Source organism: Rhinopithecus roxellana, chromosome 14, assembly GCF_007565055.1.
Source record: "Rhinopithecus roxellana isolate Shanxi Qingling chromosome 14, ASM756505v1, whole genome shotgun sequence".
In the NCBI taxonomy this organism is placed as follows: domain Eukaryota; kingdom Metazoa; phylum Chordata; class Mammalia; order Primates; family Cercopithecidae; genus Rhinopithecus; species Rhinopithecus roxellana.
In genome coordinates, this window is record NC_044562.1 from 103,513,765 (window position 1) to 103,525,956 (window position 12,192).

Genomic DNA, 12,192 nt, shown 5'->3' on the forward strand with positions numbered 1-12,192 from the left:
GTGGCTCATGTCTGTAATCCCAGCACTTGGGAGGTGGAGGCGGGGGGAATCACCTGAGGTCAGCCGTTCAAGACCAGCCTGGCCAACATGATGAAACCCTGTCTCTACAAAACTTAGTGGGGCGTGATGGCAGGCGCCTGTAATCCCTACTTGGGAGGCGGAGGCGGAAGAATCGCTTGAACCCAAGAGGCGGAGGTTGCAGTGAGCGAAAGATCGCGCCATTGCACTCCAGCCTGAGTGACAGTGCGAGATACTATCTAAAAACAAAAACAAAAACAAAAACAAAACTTGCAAAACTATAGTAATTTAAGTGATATACTGTTAGCAACCAGATACACAATTTCTGAATGACTAAAATACCAGGTACAATGTGTTTGACATTTATCATCTATATAATTGAGTCTTCACAATTATTCTATTTGACACTGAGGAAACTGAGACTTAGAAAATATAACTAGCTCAGTGTGGTACATATTATTATTTGCTCACACTTCTCCATTTTCTCTAAGTCCCTGACATGCCTTCCCCGTGGAGACAATGCACTTTCCTTTCCCATTCACTTAGGGTTGATTGTCTGATCTTCAGACCAATGCAGGGTGGATGGAAAAAACAATGTGTTGGAGTTGAGGTTTAAGAGTGTGGCAAGTTTCAGCCAGCCTTCTTGTACTCTTACCATCCATTATAAGAAGAATTTGTTCCAAGGAGCTATTGTTATCACAGCCTGAAAAAAGAGAAATGTGTAGCACTCCAATCTGACCTGTAGCTTGGAGTAAAGTCCATTTGTGTCCAGAAGAACATTTCAGTGTCACAGCTGACCCAGATACCCATGAAAGAGAAATAAATATTTGTTATTGTACGCCACTGAGATTTGGGGAAGTGTTTGTTAGACAGCATTATTGCAGAAAAACCTGAACAATACCTCGGAATCACACAGCTAAAAAAGGTCAACGAAACAGAGGCGAAAATCTGGAAATAGGTAACAGCGTATCCAAGAATTTAGTCGAGAAAATATGGATTGCTCAAAAGTGGTTAGGGGATAGTAACTAACTGCTTGGAAGAAATATTAAATCTCTAATGTATACTTAAAAAAAAGAAACTCTAAGTTTGTTAGAGATATAAATGAAAAATATGAAAAGATAAAGATAATATAATTAGAATAAAATACCGAATCTTTTCTTACTAATCTTGTAAAGAATGTCTAAGAGTGACACCAAAGTCATTAATTGGAATACACAAAAACTTTGAAGAAAATGGCATAAACAAGGTAAAAATACTAAAAAAAAACACATCACAAACAAAAAATTAATATTTGTAATCCTTGAGAAGTGCTTACAAGTCAATAATAATAAGAGGTATACTCCAGAAGAACAACAGGAGTAACATAATAGGCCATAGACACATGGAAACAAGATAAACCTCATTACTAATCAAATTCTGGAAATTAAAAGAAACAATAAAATAAAAGTTCCCACTTATTGGAATGTAAATGATTTTAAAGATTATATTAACACTTAATATATTCTGAGACTTTGCAGAGTTTGAAAACAAAAAAAAAGAGAGAAGAAAAACCAATGTAGAAAAGCCTTGAGAGCAAAATGACTATGACCTCTTTTGTAGGACAGTTCAGCAATAACACATATTTTAATTTTAAGAAAAAATATTTAATTTTAACATGGAAGTCTTAAAATTATGCAGACTCATTGAGTATTTCCATTTCTTAAGGAATAATCTTGTCAAATGTGAAAAGATGTATTACAATATTCAAAGTAAAAAAGTTGAGACTATGTAAATGTTAATCAACAGGGGATTGATCAAATAAATTATGGAACTTCCATAAAATAAAATATACATTTCAACGATAGTCATTAAGAATTATGAAGATCTGTATGGACGTTAAAGATAGCAGTGATTATATATTAAGAGAAAAAAGGAGGCTATAAAACTGTATGTACAGTGTGATCTCATTTTTATAAATATGTGAAATATATGTTAATATAATTCTTGAGGAATAGGCAAAATACTATTTATGGTAGTTTTTTCTGGATGATAGGTTTATGGTTGATCTTCATACAAGAAAATACTTTTTGTCAATAGTATCGAATGCTTTCTACAATAATACATAGTCAGAAATAAAAGCAAAACACTTTCCTTTTAGAAATGAAAAAAAATACATACAAGCAATATCTTCTGCAAATATGGAAAAAGTCTATAGAACTCAAAATGGGTGATATCTATTGTTTACTCCTTATCTAGGTTCTCATAAATTATTCATGTAAATCCTATCATACTAATAATTGTTTTTTTGTTCATTACTCCTTTGCATTCCTTTTCAGAGTGACAGGTATTATACTCTGCAGTCATTTATATTATATTCTTTATAATAGATATTTTCTTAAGCCATGTTTACATGATTTAAAAAAATCACATAAATAAAAAACAGTTACATTGGCTAAATTAGAGTATTTCTAATTATTCAATAATTTTAGCTTGAACTTGAACTGACCAACTTGAATGGACCAATTACTTTAGGATTTCTTTAAGATTCAAATCAAGAAAATTATAAAAATCAAGTTTCATTGAGTTATTTAGAGGAAAAAAAATTACAAAAAAGTCTTCAATGAGACAAATTAATTTTACAAAGAATAGCAATTAGGCAATTGATATAATATATATGTCTCTATCAATCTATAGATAGAGATACAGATATATAAAACCCAGGGATAAACTAATAAACTACAGAACTTGTGTAGGACCCATATGAAGAAATTTCAGAATTTTCAAAGGATCATTAAAATTTTTGAAAACTATTTCTATATGAGTAAATGACAATATTTTAAAGCCATCCCATCATTTATAAATTTAATGTAATTCAGCTTAGGATTTCCAATAAATTTTTAAAATTAACTATGACATTAGATTTCTTTTAATTGGGCAATCCCTGAATCAGAATAGGTCTAGAGATAGTCCTAAAATTTTTTTATTATGAAAATAACATGGGCTTCTCCCGAAAAATTCAGCCCATACAGAAGGTGTTAAATGAAAAATATTGTCCTTGGCCTACATCCTAACTCCTCAATCCAACTCCCCAGAGGTAAATCATTGTAAACAGCTTTTAAAAAAATTGTGGTAGGGCAAGGCGAGGTGGCTCACTCTTGTAATCCCAGCACTTTGGGAGGTCGAGGCAGGCAGATCACCTGAGGTCAGGAGTTCGAGACCAGCCTGACCAACATGGTGAAACCCCGTCTCTACTAAAAATAAAAAAATTAGCCAGGCATGGTGGTACATGCATGTAATCTCAGCTACTCTGGAGGCTGAGGCAGGAGAATCACTTGAACCCAGGAGGCAGAGGTTGCAGTGAGCCGAGATCGCGCCACTGCACTCCAGCCTGGGCGATAGAGCAAGACTCCGTCTCAAAAAAAAAAAAAAATTGTGGTAAATAAAACTTATCGTTTTAACCATTTTTAAGTGTACAGTTCAGTAGCATTAGGTACATTCACATTGTTGTGCAACTATCACCACCATCCATCTCCAGACTGTTTCCATCTTACAAAACTGAGACTCCTCTGTACACCTTTAACAACAATCCCCATTGTCCCCTTCCCTCAGCTCCTGGCAACCACCATTCTACTTGATGGCTCTATGAATCTGACTACTCTAGGTACCTCAGATGAGTGGAATTATGCAGTATTTGTCCTTTTGTGTGTAAGTAGCTTTTAAATAATCTTTTTCAAAGATTTTTTTCAAAGACATTTACCAAAATTTTATGACTAATGCTTGTTCATGGTAGAAAATCCAAACTATCTAAGAAGATTCTTTATAATCAAGAGTAAAATTTCCTCTTCTCCACAATGTCCATTCCACTAACCAAAGCTAATCATTGTTAATACTTTTTTTGGCCAATCTTCCAGAATGTTTATATGTATCAATAAGGAACAGCCTCACATACACACGGGCTTGCACACACACTTCTAGGCTTTTTCTGACTTTTTAAATTTCAAGCAAGCTAATATATATATTGTTGTACAATTTGCTGTCTTCACTTAATGTATCTTGAGTATTTTTTTCACAGCAATACATATGTTCTTAAGTGAATCTTTTTTTAACTTAATAATGTAATTCAGAATAATATGAATGAATAAATAGTCAAGAATGACAAAGAAAATTTTGGAAAGGAAAACTACTGAAGGACTTGCAATACCAGATATAAGACTGTATTATTTAAATATTGTGATAAAGGTAGAAGAATAGAGAAATCAGTGGAGTGGAAATTAATCTCAAGAGAGGACCCTAGAAGATAAAAGCTTTCAGCTAAATTCAAAAATCTTAAAATCAGTAGGAAAAAAATATATTATTCAATAAACTTTCAGGGACAATTGCTTAACAGTTAAAAAAAAAAAAAAGATCCAATCCTATTCTCACATGACAAACCAAAATAAATTGCAGACATATTAAAGCATTAAATGCATAAAATAAAAACAAAAAATCATCAAATATATAGGAGAAAACAAAAGTGAATATTTTAGCAGGTGGTCATGCGTGCCTATAGTCCCAGCTCCTCTGAAGGCTGGAGGATCACTTGAGCCCAAGAGGTCGAGGTTCCAGTGAGCCATGATCGTCCAACTGCACTCCAGCCTGGGCAACAGAGCAAGATCCTGTCTGAATAAAAAAATAAAGAAGTACATGGGGGTGGGGGGAGGGATTGCATTGGGAATTATACCTGATATAAATGATGAGTTGATGGGTGCTGATGAGTTGATGGGTGCAGCACACCAACATGGCACAAGAGTACATATGTAACAAACCTGCACGTTATGCACATGTACCCTAGAACTTAAAGTATAATAATAATAATAAAAAAAAGGAAATGAGAGTTTCTCTACTACAAACTCTCTCTTTCCTGCTGCCATCAATGTAAGACGTGACTTGCTCCTCCTTGCCTTTCACCTTCCACCATGATTGTGAGGCTTCCCCAGCCACATGGAACTGTAAGTCCAATAAACCTTTTTCATTTGTAAAAAATAAAATAAAATAAAATAAAAATAAAGAAGTAAATAAAAAATAATAAAAGTGAATATTTATCTAATCTTTTGTGAGGAAGATTTTCCTTTTTTTCTTCAGAGATGGAGTCTCACTCTGTCGTCCAGGCTGGAGTGCAGTGGTGCAATCTCAGCTCACTGTAGCCTCCGCCTCCTGATTTCAAGTGATTCTCCTACCTCAGCTTCCTAAGTAGCTGAAACTATAGGCATGTGCCACCACGCCTGGCTAATTTTTGTATGTTTTAGTAGAGACAGGGTTTCACCATGCTGGCCAGGCTGGTCTTGAACTCCTGACCTTGTGATCCACCCACCTCAGCCTCCCAAAGTGCTGGGATTACAGGCGTGAGCCACCGTGCCCGGCCATGAGGAAGATTTTCTATAAGTAAAGGTAGAAATGTTAATGAAAACACTTGAGATATTGACAATTTAAAAGTGAAAAAGTCAGTAACAAAATATGATAAAGTTTAGCTTAGAAAGATCCTTGTAAAATGTATGACATAGTGTTACTATGGTAACTTTACATAAATAACTTTCTTTATAAAAAATAAAAAAATACAAACACCCCAACAGAAAAAATTGATGTCATATAGGAATAAGTACACTATAAAGCAATATTATAAATGGCAAACAATATATGAAATTTAAAATTTTTCAAGTAAGCAAAATAACTAAAAGTAAAAGAACAATAATTTTTTCAAACATCAAATTAGATATCATTAAAAACCTGATAACTTTTAGTGTTGGTGAAGAGAAGGATAAACAGACATTCTCATGTACTTCTATTTTGGAAGTCATTTTAGCCTATGTATCAAAAACTTATAAAAAAAATCCTTTTTGACCCTAAAATTCCCCTTTTAGAAATTTATCTGGAGGAAGTAATTATAAATGTGTGCAAATATTTGTCTACAGAGATGTTCACATAGCATTGTTTATGATACAGAAAAATTAACAATTATTGGCTGGGCATGGTGGCTCATGCCTGCAATCCCAGCAGTTTGGGAGGCCTAGGTGGGTGAATCATTTGAGGTCAAGAGTTTGAGACCACCCTGGCCAACATAGTGAAACCCCATCTCTACTAAAATATACAAAAATCAGCTGAGCATGGTGACACATGCCTGTAGTCCCAGCTACTCAGGAGGCCGAGGCAGAATTGCTTGAATTCAGGAGGTAGAAGCTGCAGTGAGATGAGATTGCACCACTGCACTCCATCCTGGGAGACAGAGTGAGACTCCATCTCAAAAAAAGAAAAATTAGCAATTACCAAATACATAGTGTTAGAGAACTTGTTAGACAAACTATGGTGCATTTATACTATGGAATACTATAGTAAGTATTTAATTGACATGGGAAAATGTGATGTATTTTAAGGGAAGTGTCATTCATAAATGAGTAATGTCATATATGCTAATTATTTTTAATACATAAAAATATGTATAAGAGACCAGGCACAGTGGCTCACGCCTGTAATCCCAGCACTTTGGGAGGCTGAGACAGGCAAATCACGAGGTCAGGAGATTGAGATCATCCTTGCTAACACAGTGAAACCCCGTCTCTACTAAAAATACAAAAAGTTAGCCACACAGCTGTACACAATGAACATGTATTACTTTTGTAATTGGAAATAATGTTATAAAAATGAAATATTTTTAAAAAGCACTTATGATACAGATATTGTTATTTATGTTTTTCCTCAAGTGATTGGTTGCTCTGCCTTATTTTAGCCAAGTTCCAGGTAAGCTTCTGGGCACTTTGTTGAAAAACTAAATCAAGTAAATCATTAGACTAAAATTATATATTGATTTTGCAAAAATAGCAACATTTTGCTAGACAAAGTCACAGAGCTGAAATATATATTTTCATTTTTAACAATGAAACATGACTATTATAATTAAAAGAATTCAATTTGCATTATATGCCCTTAAATAAAGATTAAATGGACCCCCGACACACCAAATTATTATGTAATCTAGTTTAACTTTTTAACTAACGGGAACACAAATTAGTATAATTTTATAATTTAATACTCAGTAATAGATCATTTTTTTAAATAGAGGAAACTAAACATTTTTTCCACATACCACCCTTAGGGAACAAGGCATATCATAAGATATGACAAATAAGCTTCTAGGAAAAGTCTTCCTTTGTTCTTTCCAGGAAATGTGAATTTGCTAATTTGGTGACAAATATATGTATACATATTATATGTAATAAAATTATACTGAAAATCAATGAACTATTGAAATTTTAAGTGCAAAGCATCGGTTAAAACTGCCTACTCTTGCTCATATATTCTTTTTTATTGCTATTTATATTAGCAAAATGAACTTGACATAATGCCTCAAATAGTTAATGAATACAAAGCTCTAAAACAGAAAATATGTATTGTACATGATCTTTTGGAATCTGATTTCAGGTACAACTAATTTGACAGGCAGTATGATAAGGAACAATCCGAATGACATGTAAACAGGAGGGGGTAAATTCCAAGCACAGCCTGAATGAGAAGTACAACTCATTTCCCGTAACCCAGATGCCTTTTTAACACATCTATGTGAAACCAGGTGCTGTTCCCAAAGGAGAAAACACTGCCCTCCAGTGGTCGTCAATGAAGAAATGGAAATAGTTTCAGGTACCATGATAGCAGCATTTACATGAAACATGGTGTATTTATCTAGTCTCATTTTTGGCTGTATTTCTTAAGCTGAAACATGTCTACAACTGAGCATAAGGACAAAATTTCCAAGATAAATTCTTAATAGGTAGGTGGTTACTCCAGTTAGATAGACATATTAACAAGGAGGATTATGACTTTCTGACCCCAAAAGCTGACCATTTATTCGACTTTCAAAATTGGATTATGTTAGCCACCTATAGTTTCTCACTTTCCAGATAAGAAATAAGAGATTTCATCTCTATGTTTCCCTTGTTGGCCAATTTTTTAGCTAAAAGACATTTAAAATTGTACAGCAGGCAGAACCCCAGGGGACTGAACAGTGTTCCAACATCCTTAAAGGCTTCCCATCACTTGAAAAACCAAATTCTTCCTCCTGTTTCTTAAACTAACCAAAGTAGGCAAAAGCAATTTTTAAAAGTCTTTGTGTCTAGCATTGGAACTTTCTCATATTTCACACCATTATATAAATGTCACTCTAACCTATATGTATCACAAATGCTACGCTAAATTAGGGCCAAATTTGCAACCTAGTTTAACTGGGTTTCCTCTTTTTGCAAATGCAGTTTTTGTGTCTGCATTTAGCAATGCATACAAAACTGTCCGTGTAGCTAACTGCTTCAAATTGCTAAATTTGAGGATGGATGTGTAGATCTCCCAGTCTTTATGTATGTGCCAAAGCAATCCTGTTTCTAGTCATATAAAGACTTCCTAATCAAATGGACCTTGACTACATTGCTAAATTCTTGGACCACTTCACTTACTCTTGGATTTAGTAAATGAAAAACTGAATTTTAAGAGGGGAAAGAGACAGTTTTCAATCCTCCTCCATGTCTCTGTCCTTCAGAAACCAGAATGGAACTACATCACATGATCAGATGGACTCTAGAGTCCCACAGCTATAAAGCCTCATCCATTACAAGCTATGTGACTTAACTTAGCCTCATTTTTCTCATCAGCAAAACAAAATCATGTTGGGTTCATTAGGTGATTATTAACGATTGAATGAGGGAAAGTACGTGAAGTGTCTAGCACAGGGAAAGGGCTTCACCAAGACGCTATTATTATTCTATCACCATCACTTCTTAGACTATTAATCCAATGGTCAAGTAAATTTTTCTAGAGATATGACTTTCTAAAATTTATTCCCATTTATCATCTTAAATAATGTTCATCATTCAGTTTATTATATAGAAAATGTCCTGAGTTCTCCGGATAAATTCTTTAAAACAAATGCCTTGTGCTAAGAGAAAATATTTTAACATCACATTCCTCAAATATAGCACCTTTAAGTATGAATCAAGTTTTTCTTCTTTTCACTCCCACAGAAGATGGTATCCATTATATAATCACCTGGATTCACAAAGCGTGTTAGGATGTAAAAAATGACAAACATCAAAATTGTAATCATTGCAAGGGTGGTATAGTAATTAGACATATTTCGGTATATTGTAGTAAATTTAAAAGTTTCTGAGCTTGAGAAAATAAAATTCCACAACCATACTTGCTCTAGTTATTTAACTCAACTTACTGTACATTTCAGAGAGAAAAATTACTTTCTTTAGATTAATGCACTATCCTTTGAGATGAAGAAAAACCTACACATTTTAACAAAACATTGTTCTTGTCACTAGCTGTGGTAAGGAGTTTTTACTGAGCCATGGTAGCACACCTTTATCTCCTACCTCTGTGTGTACTTGCAGCATTATAACACATAGTTTTATCTGGGTAAATTCACTGAGTATGGTCTTCACTGATCATGACATCTCATCAATAATCTCATTATGATACTTTTTGTCATACAATATAGAATCTTTGATTACTCAAAATATTTCTTATAACTCAGAATCAAACTGTTTATGATTTAAAACAGAATGTATTGATGAATAGGGAATGCAACAGTGATTTGATAAATGTTTGATAATTTATCAAACTCTTAGAAAATTTTGGGACAAAGTACCATTTAAAGATAAAGCAAATAAGTACAGCTAAATATTGCAATAGTGTATATGTGTTACACTGAAGCCTGTGTACAAGCATTAACTATGTACCAATAAATGCAAAGAAAATAAACTTTGGTTATAGCTTATCTAAATTAATCTCAAAATTTGACAATTAAACATATGAATTTGTAATAAACATTCTGAATTTTTAAAAAATTCATCATATTTGTAACAGTGCCAAAATAATCTAAAATCAAAATGCTTTCTGAGTATAATTATATTATTATAATTCTCTACCTTGACAGATGACAATTTTAGAACACCCTAAATACAATTTCTAGTATATGCACTAAAATAAAATGTAACAGATAGACAACTCACCATAGTATAAGTAACACATTCAAATTTAGTAATTTATTTTCCAGGTGGAAACCAGGCTTCTTGGAAGACTTCAAACTATGCCAAATGGTCTGATTTCACCATAGAGGTAGGCACTAGAGGACTAAATTTACTTCTGTGTAATTTTTGTTAGCTACATTTTACATGCAAATGTCTATACAACCATGTTAATGAAGTTATAGAGAAGAAAAGAAAGTTGGCATTCCCACTTTTGTTTTATTCCAAAGCAACTTTTCAGTTGACTTGCTATCGTTTTAAACCATTGTTATTTAATCATAATAAAACAGAAAATCTAACAATGCATTCGAATTGGATTGCAAGTCAAGAAAAACAGTATCTCACTTCTAAATAAAATTTAGATTTGCGATTTTTTTCCCTCATAACTTTATGGTGTTCACAACATAGGATGCTTCTAGTGGAATCAGACAAAAAAAGTTTTGTTAATAATAAACATTTAGAAAAGTTCAATTTTTCTGATCCAGTGTTGGTTATTTAGAGGAAAGTTTTTTTTTCCTTCTTATCAAGGGGCTCAAAATTTTCTGCACCCCAAATGGAATTGGGTGCTTAATTGATAGTTATCTAAAATCTTTTTTCCAAGAAATATAAGCAAATGTATTTAAATTTGATGTGGGTAAATTTCCTATAAAAATGTTGATATTTAAGCTTCAAAGCCCATATTGGCAATGAAAAGTGTACAGTATCCTTTTAGGTAGACCATTAATAATCTAAAATTTCTCTCATTATAAGGGAAATGTGCCTAGGGTATATGAAAAATAATGGTTTAAACTAAAGATACAGTTGATTTGCAATAAAACTGAAAGTAGTATCTCTAGAAGTGGAGGTGATAAAAGGAGAAAGAGACAGAAATAATGGTTGCATTTATGGTATAGGTTACAGCCAAGACTAGATACAATCTCATCTCATAACATCCAAAAGAATAAAGCAAAATAAAATCTCCTTCACCCTCATGCATTAAAAGGAATCAACATCTTGACCCAAAGCTCAAACTCCTAGAACTTGGAAATAGCTGTAAAACCCCCAACACCAAGGTTTCTGTAACCTGTCATATCAGAGAAATAGCGAGATCTTCCACCATGGAAATATGACTATTAAGAATTCATAGGCCGGGCGCGGTGGCCCAAGCCTGTAATCCCAGCACTTTGGGAGGCTGAGACGGGCGGATCACGAGGTCAGGAGATCGAGACCATCCTGGCTAACACGGTGAAACCCCGTCTCTACTAAAAATACAAAAAACTAGCCGGGCGAGGTGGCGGGCGCCTGTAGTCCCAGCTACTCCGGAGGCTGAGGCAGGAGAATGGCGTAAACCCGGGAGGCGGAGCTTGCAGTGAGCTGAGATCTGGCCACTGCACTCCAGCCCGGGCGACAGAGCAAGACTCCGTCTCAAAAAAAAAAAAAAAAAAAAAAAGAATTCACAGATTACCTGAAACATTTGCTAATCACCCGCCCATCCCTAACATCCCCTCCTCCGAGGGAAAAAGAAAAGGGAGTGAGAGAGGAAGACTCAAAACATTGGGGAAAGCCTGCTATGAAAATGCCAGGCCTTTCTTGGGGCTTAGACCATCAACCTAATCCTAGCCAGAACTATGGTAGGACTATATCAGGGCAACAGAGTACTTTGTGTGTGAGAATTGGGGTAGGAGGACCAGGATGTTAAGAAATCTAACAAATTCATAGATTTTTAAAAAACATTTGAGAGTGTGTGTTTATACATGCTGGGCAACATAAACCATAAACCTTGCTGGATTTCTGCAAACTGCTGCGTGGAGGATACAAACGACATTCCTGTCAATGGGAGGAAGAGACAGACAGAAATCAAGACAGAGACAGGCAGCACCCCCAGGATGTGAAGCTTGTTCCAATTGCAAGCTGTAGTGGAAGGAGATGATGACACCCAGAACAAAATGTCTTTTTCACGAGGATGCTAAAGCTCTTGCTTTGTGATCTCTGTTTGCAGAAGGAATGATCCATGCAAAGGACTGAATTTCTCCATTTTCTGGAATCAAAATATAAGGGCTTTTTAGTTACTTTAAAGTTCTTCCTGTAGAGTGTATTGTTGTGTTCCAGGAAACAGACAAAACTCAGCAAGACAACAAAGACTTGATCTGCAGGAGAGAAGGTATTA

General features: G+C 34.4%; 1 long non-coding RNA gene across 1 annotated transcript in view; it reads left to right on the plus strand.

Moving 5' to 3' along the window:
- The first annotated feature begins 3,643 nt into the window (after positions 1–3,643).
- Positions 3,644–12,192, plus strand: part of LOC104666031 — a 32,777-nt gene continuing 24,228 nt past the window's right edge. Inside the window, exons 1-3 of the long non-coding RNA XR_748491.2 lie at positions 3,644–3,702; positions 7,450–7,665; positions 10,076–10,137. This is a non-coding gene — a long non-coding RNA (uncharacterized LOC104666031). The remainder of the gene's footprint in view (positions 3,703–7,449; positions 7,666–10,075; positions 10,138–12,192) is intronic.